This window comes from Neoarius graeffei, chromosome 28, assembly GCF_027579695.1.
Source record: "Neoarius graeffei isolate fNeoGra1 chromosome 28, fNeoGra1.pri, whole genome shotgun sequence".
Classification (NCBI taxonomy): domain Eukaryota; kingdom Metazoa; phylum Chordata; class Actinopteri; order Siluriformes; family Ariidae; genus Neoarius; species Neoarius graeffei.
This window is the reverse complement of record NC_083596.1, coordinates 14,051,007-14,058,797: the sequence shown is the minus strand read 5'-3', so window position 1 is coordinate 14,058,797 and position 7,791 is coordinate 14,051,007. Positions and strand designations below refer to the sequence as shown.

At 41.2% G+C, this 7,791-nt stretch overlaps 1 protein-coding gene across 4 annotated transcripts in view; it reads right to left on the bottom strand.

Moving 5' to 3' along the window:
- The window catches only part of zmp:0000001168 (signal-induced proliferation-associated 1-like protein 2), a 182,821-nt gene that overhangs the window by 128,745 nt on the left and 46,285 nt on the right, over window positions 1–7,791 (bottom strand). The gene's annotated exons all lie outside the window — the stretch shown is intronic.

Below are 7,791 nucleotides of genomic sequence, written 5' to 3'. Positions count from 1 at the left end.
CCACACCACTTGCGAATCCGCATGGGACTGAACTGAAATTCACCGCTGCCTGTCTATATTTGAAACGAGCTGTCAATCAAAGAAAATATCCGGCCGCTTTCACCAATCACCAGTCTCCTCGCGGAAAGCTTTGCCATGTCCCTCCCACTGTGAGGCTGGGAGTCTGTGGGGCAGGTGTTTTCGCAGCATTTGTCCAATAACCGTCTTGCATTTTGAGATTGAAAAGCGCATCTCTCCCAAATGCCATTGAAGTCCACTGAGGCTGGGAGTCCGTGGGGCGGGCGATTTTGCAGTATTTGTCCAATAACTGTCTTGCATTTTGATATTGAAAGCTCCCAAATGCCATTGAAGTCCACTGAGGCTGGGAGTCCGTGGGGCGGGCGTTTTCGCAGTATTTGTCCAATAATCGTCTTGCATTTTGATATTGAAAGCGCATAGCTCCCAAATGCCATTGAAGTCCACTGAGGCTGGGCTGCATCGCGTTGTCACAAGGGGGAAAAACTCATGCACACATTAGGCGAACTGGGGAAAGTTATAACGGAATGATTTCCCACTGTAGTTGGGTTGAGCACATATATTTCTATGATTCTGGATCTGAAATAGCAATGTTATAAGGTCGGCTATAACATAAGCCTAGTGCAATTCATCCTACACGATGTTCGTCATTTTTAGAGGAGGCTGAGCCTCCCTCGTTGTCTTAGAGCAATCGCCCGTGATGTCAACCTTTGGTCAATCAAACCTGTATAACCAACCTCCAAAATCCGTATTTCCCTTATAAAATCCTTATAAGATGCAAATTAAAATAATTTATCTAAAATTTGAATGATAATTAACAATGATATATCCAAGTTACTTTTTATTCAATATTAATAACAATAAACCTTCAGAATGAATACAAAGCTCCAATGTTTGACAAAAACACAAAGTGTCACTCTAATGTTCTGAATTGTACTCCATGACAGCTTTTTTAGCACTCTGTACCAATACCTCACTAGGCTGCATGTCACAGCAAGTGTCTGTGTTGATCTTGCCGGAGTGCCCATTCAGAATCTTTTCAGTCGCTAGTGAAAGTCGATCAGGTGGAAATACACGTTTCAAACAAAATGTTACTTCCCGGTTGGCGGGATTCTCGCAATGCGGTGTGCGCATGATCAAAAGTGGAACGAAGTCTCGCTACCACAAGATAATGCGCGATTTCATAAGACTCTCTACTGTCTGTTTGTGCTTTCTGTGGTGTACAGTACGTTTGTAAATGTTATGTGCTCTTTTATCATCGTGGGAATTGATTATAGCTCTAAATAAATATTGATTTTTTTTTTAAAGAATCCATATAACTTTATTTGTACGCCCGTATACTACGTTTATTGAATCAAATCCGTATAAAATACGGACATTCCATATAGGTTGACATGTATGCGTGCATGGAAGAAGAGTCTGGAGACAGAAATCTTAGTTTCTCGGTTGTTAGCCCGTGCTACTTGCTCTCGACAGCACTGGCTTTACCGCTTTACTAGCATTCACTAACACTACTGATGAACGTTACACCGGCTGGAAGGTTACTTCACTGCTGTGCTAATGGCACCGACTCATGGTTAAGCTCACACTGGCCTTCGAGAAGGCTGAGGGCGATACATTTTTGGTCCCTCCCGCTATAAATCAAAATCTGATTGGTTAATTTATCTGTCATTTCCTACATAAACACACAATGCCATGGCCTTCTGTTCCAGCAATGAAGTCCTAACCAATGAGTGAGATAGCACGAAACTCTTTTCTGCCTGGAGACAACAAACAAAAAGATCTCACTGGATAACTGGATTTAATGTTTTCAGGACAGGAACCCGTTCATTTCTGAAGCAAATTTGATAGGAAATGAGGCCAAATTAGAATTAGAAGAGAACAATTATAATGAAATTTAGAATGAAATCAACGAATGAAAGAAATTAAATATAACATTTGAAATGCTGATATGTTTGGGCCTTCTCTGAAGGTCTAGAAGGCTCTGACGGTTCTCCTCTGCTAGCAACAAACACTGGCTAAGTGAGAAAATAACAGTTCTTACCCAGGATATTATCTTTGATGATTAGCCACTATCAGCTATCAGTCAGCAACAACAAGACATTCCAATGCAATGAAAGCAAACATTTCCTTTGTGTACAGCTGTACAGAAGCATTTTTCAAAAGTAGAACAAAATCCACTCTTATTTACTTCAACAATACTCGATCCAACGTGACTAATCAAAAGTCAAAGAGTCCCATATACGTTGGGGAGTGCCTGTTAGAGAGCACACTCTGTCTAGGCCGTTGGCATGGTGAGGTAGGGTGGCTAGTTCCTTTCCTCGCCACCTTTAACTTCCCCAGTGTTTCCACCAGGTCTCCATTCACTGCTGGGTGGACAGGAGGCGAGCCCCAGATCACCGTCCGAGGCGAGGCTCGAACCGGGGACCGTTCGCTTAGTGGTCAAGTGCGCTAACCACTTGGCCACTAATATAGCTAGCTAATTCACTTCATTTAACTTGGTTAATTTATCTGTCACTTCTAGAGCTGTGCAATATATCGTATTTTTATCGCGATATCGATATTGGTGTCAAACGATATCAAAATTCATAATATCGATATGAAACGATTTTTTGTCATTTGTCGAAAGGGATGTGCACAATATTTCTACAATGGCAATAAAACAACAATAACATTGACGTGACAGTAAGGTAAAACGAACCCTTCTGTCCCCTAAGGCACACCGTAGCCTTGCATACGTCATCCATTCTACTCCCGCGATATCTCCGCAACAGTAAAAAATCAATTCTTCTGTTTTCATACGTGTCGGGTGATTTGATATATTGATTTGTTAATATGTTGTTTGATTTGCTTGCTAATTGTTATAATAATACAATTAACATATATTTACGTCATATTTTTGGATGTGGGACTGGGTAATGTAAAAATGGCATCTACGGAAGAAAACAAGCACAACAATATTAGCACATATCCAGCTTGCTAGCTGTGTTAGATGTGTTAAACCGTGTGGATTTAAGTGGAATAATTGCGAGTCGTCCTGTGGTCAAGGCAGCGTTTTAAGGTAAGGCAATTTGGTTATTAATGCTGCCCGCCGCGGCATGTTTACTTGGGTTCATTTGATTTTGACTTGTGCATCTGCAGCTAGCATCATGCTTTGAAGTAGGTTCTGCTAAGGACGGGTTTATTGCGCGATGTAGACGGACTCAGATGCAATTACATTGTTTTTAAAATTCCGTGCGCTTAAAACGGTGTCCCCCTGCTAATCATGTAGCCCTAATCATGTGTTGCTTTTACTTTTCGAGTGAAATATCTCTGCAAATGGTATTTCAATGCTGACATGCCAAAAAGATAGCGGAGTCCACATTTGGAAGATGAAGGAAGAGAAGCCTGATGCTTGAAAATAGATCGCTTAATCCACAACGCATATCTGTATTTGAGACATAACCTGCAACTAGTGGGGATGTTTTGGAATGACTGTGCGTAGGGTGTTTTTGGCCACAGAACACTAACCCACAGTAGTAGGAGGACTACTGGGTTCGTGGATTTTGTCTGTTGACTGAGCGAAGCATGGTGTTTGCCTTGTGCCATTTCACGTAGCATCTAGCCGCAGTGCCACCTACACTTTCAGGGAATGTTTACATGCCGCTGAGCTATTTTCATGTATGTTAATTCTTAAGGACTTGTCTCTATATTGTGCGTGTTCACACACGGACTGGCCATCGGGAGTAGCGGGAGTTTTCCCGGTGGTTCAGTGTGGGCCGGCGGAGAAAAAAACAAAACAGTTGCGCGCTGGCCTTTAATATGATAAGCAATGTTAACAGTTTCTTTAAGAAACTGTTAACATTGTTTATTACAGTTGCGCGCTGGCCTTTAATATGATAAGCAATGTTAACAGTTTCTTTAAGAAACTGTTAACATTGTTTATTACAGTTGCGCGCTGGCCTTTAATATGATAAGCAATGTTAACAGTTTCTTAAAGAAACTGTTAACATTGCTTATCATATTAAAGGCCAGCGCGCAACTTTTTTTTTTTTTTTCTCCGCCGGCCCACAAACTCCCGCTACTCCCAATGGCCAGTCCGTGTGTGTGCGTGTTTTAATGTTGGTGTCTTAACAACACACAAGCTTACGTTGTAGTGTGTGTGTGAGAGAGAGATTTTATCCTTGGCTGGCTACGAGCCAGTGTGGACGTTACGCAGTAATCACTGGTAATACCAGCACTGGCTCCAAACTCTGTGATCGGAAATGTTGAGTGAGGAGAACGTGAGCCTTGTGCAGGCTATCGGACCTATGCAAAGTACGCGCTTGCACAGTAAATAGTTTAAGTAAAAGGCGTTTCAGGGTACAACAGGAAGGGTTGACAGGTAGCCTATGAGGCCTGTACTATAAAAATGTGGCCCGGTGCCTCAGGTGTTGATGATCAAGGCTTTAAAAAAAGGTGTATAAATATCGTTTTAAAAATCGCGATATCGATATTTACTGAAAAAATCGTGATATTGATTTTTTCCAATATTGAGCAGCCCTAGTCACTTCCTACATAAACACACAATACCATGGCCTTCTGTCCCGGCAATGAAGTCCTAACCAATGAGTGAGCCAGCTCTAAACCCAACCAACTAGCTGATGATAGTTGTGCACACTGGGAAACATAACCAGAGTCAATACTATATTCTGTGATGCCTCTGACTGATTAATATTTGGAACATTACTCTTAGTATAAGTGTCAACCAGTTCCACAAAGCATGTACTCAGTCTAAAAAAATGTTATTAATGCATCCCTAATCATAATCTATAGACTGTTAGTGTACTGTCAGCTGCAGATAAGCATAAGAATAATTAACCTAGCATATCTGACCATGATTTGTGACTGCTGAAATATCTGATGAAAGTTAAGAGATGGGATGACTGGGAACTTTGGCTCTGGAGGCTGTTTAAGTTATTAGAAGTCTCCTTATTCATTCCATCTGATTTCATTTCTGTCTAGGAGCAAATACTGTGATATTAATGATCTCGCTTTTCTGATCCATCTGATAAATGCCCTGTTAGAAATGGTAAGTCCAAGCATAACTCATGCACACCCGTGAGAGGTTATATAAAGTGGAGTCTTTAGCATGCACTAGAGCAGGGATCTGAAAGGTTTGGGCCAGCAGCCAAAAAATATTAGCCAATTGTTCAGCTGAGAGCCAAAAAAAAAAAAAAGATAATGTACAAAAACATGATGGTCAATTTACAAAATTTCCAAGCGGCCAAGCTGACAGTAGTAAGAGACATGAAGCTATCCTTTGACAAATCTTTGGAAATTGTCATCGCTGTTATTGGAGAGATGATTAAATACACCCTACAGCATTGTAAGCACTGACTGGACAGTATGAGGAAGGGTTTCTTCTCTAGAATCCTATATTGACCAGTGAGAGGCATTGATTTTGGGTAATTGTTTAAAACAACGTGTGATTCTTCCTGTTCCCATCAGCCAATCCCAAGGCCCAATATTGATTGGTTTATTGCTTTCCAGTACCTCTTAGAGCATAAGATTTACTGTGGGTTTTTTTTTTCCCCAAGGTTTTAGCCAAGCAGAGCTGAAACCCTGCAGGCACAAAGAAGGTGACACGAAATATCACACTGAGTGACATTATGCAAAGCAATGATTTGTCTTTTTTTCCTCTCACCATTTCTCTCAAATGCTTGCACGGCCCTATTCTCTCTCTCTCTCTCTCTCTCTCTCTCTCACACTCTATCTCTTGGATTCCAGCCAAGGCTGAAAGACTGTTAAGTAATTGGGTCTGGCTGGCTCTCCCTCTTTGTCATTCATTTGATATGCCTCTTTTTTATTTTGTACTCTAAGCGGCGGCCGTCTGGCTGACTTATTGCTCTCTCATGCCCTCTGCTTCTCTTCTGCCTGGAAGAAAAGAGGCTACATGTCCAGTTAGAGGTGCCTTTGCTCTGGGTCTGCTCTTCTGTCCTGACCGTTGGCATGACTCAATGTTTTGTGACCCTTCCTGGAGTCTTGTTGAGTGGATATGTAACTGGTTTGCTCGAATGGGAGTGCAGGACATATTTAAAGCACATATGTATGATTAGCATAAATTGTGCCTTCTGCTTCGCAAGATACAAGGATGCCTCTTTGAGACAAAATCCAGAGCAGGGATTTTATCAATCAAGGCCTGTAATGAGAACCTTAACACTCTTACTGAACTCATCTCCAAGCTAATTGACTGAAGATTGCACAGCAGCAATAAGAGCAGTAATTTGTTTTCTTGAGAGTCTGGCTGGTCTCCATGGGTGAGTCAGGAATGAATATGCACACACATGCATTGTCTTTCTGCCCCCACCAAAGAACATGGTCTTAAAGAATTCAAGGCCAGAATACCTTCAGCATGTCTGACTAAAATTCTTCGTCTCAATTTACCATTAACCTTTACAAAATGTGTGCTGCGTTCTCACAATTGTAGGACATGACCAAGGAGAAAGCAGCTTTGCATGTTGTCTGGCAGTAAGTCAGCCATTTGGCTCAGATCCTACAGCTGAGCGAGGTCAATCCCACCTTTGGGCTATGCTGTTTTTAACATCTGCTGATGACAGATGAAAAAGAATGCACCCCGATAATTTTGCTGACCCAAAATCTGTCCTTCAGTAAAAGAACTGGACATACATCTGGTGTGGTTTAATAATTAATAAGCATGGCATGGTTTAGACATTTCTCAATTATTCATGGGAAGACTAGCCAAGTCTCCATTCAGGGAAACAGATGTCGGTTTGGTGAGCTCAGAAAACAGAGATTTAGCCATCTCATGCTGCAGTGTAAATCTCTACACTGAAATTTTGAAATATTATATTGTTTATTTAGCTGATCTGAGACCACTTTGGCTCATTTTACTATAACAGTTAAGGATTTGGGTATGTACAATTGGTCCTATGTCAGTATAAATGGCCTAATCCATAGCATGTGTGGTTGGATATACTGTGTACACTTAGTATCGATTTACTGTAAATGTCAAGTTTCCTGCACATGGAAACACATACAGGTAAGAACACAGGACAAAACCAACATCCTGACATCAGCTCAGGAAGTTGAAGCAGCCTATTACTCAGAGTTATCTAGTGCAAAGGTTGCAAAAGTAGAACAGTGCCATTTTATGCCACAGCACTGTTTCTGAATTATGACTGGAAAGAAAGCGTTGGTTTAGAGTGGTGCTTGAAAGTTTGTGAACCCTTTAAAATTTTCTATATTTCTGCATAAATATGACCTAAAACATCATCAGATTTTCACACAAGTCCTAAAAGTAGATAAAGAGAACCCAGTTAAACAAATGAGACAAAAATATTATACTTGGTCATTTATTTATTAAGGGAAATGATCCAGTATTACATATCTGTGAGTGGCAAAAGTATGTGAACTTTTGCTTTCAGTATCTGGTGTGACCCCCTTGTGCAGCAATAACTGCAACTAAACGTTTCCGGTAACTGTTGATCAGTCCTGCACACCGGCTTGGAGGAATTTTAGCCCATTCCTCCGTACAGAACAGCTTCAATTCTGGGATGTCGGTGGGTTTCCTCACATGAACTGCTCGCTTCAGGTCCTTCCACAACATTTCGATTGGATTAAGGTCAGGACTTTGACTTGGCCATTCCAAAGCATTAGCTTTATTCTTCTTTAACCATTCTTTGGTAGAACGACTTGTGTGCTTAGGGTTGTTGTCTTGCTGCATGACCCACCTTCTCTTGAGATTCAGTTCATGGACAGATGTCCTGACATTTTCCTTTAGAATTTGATGGTATA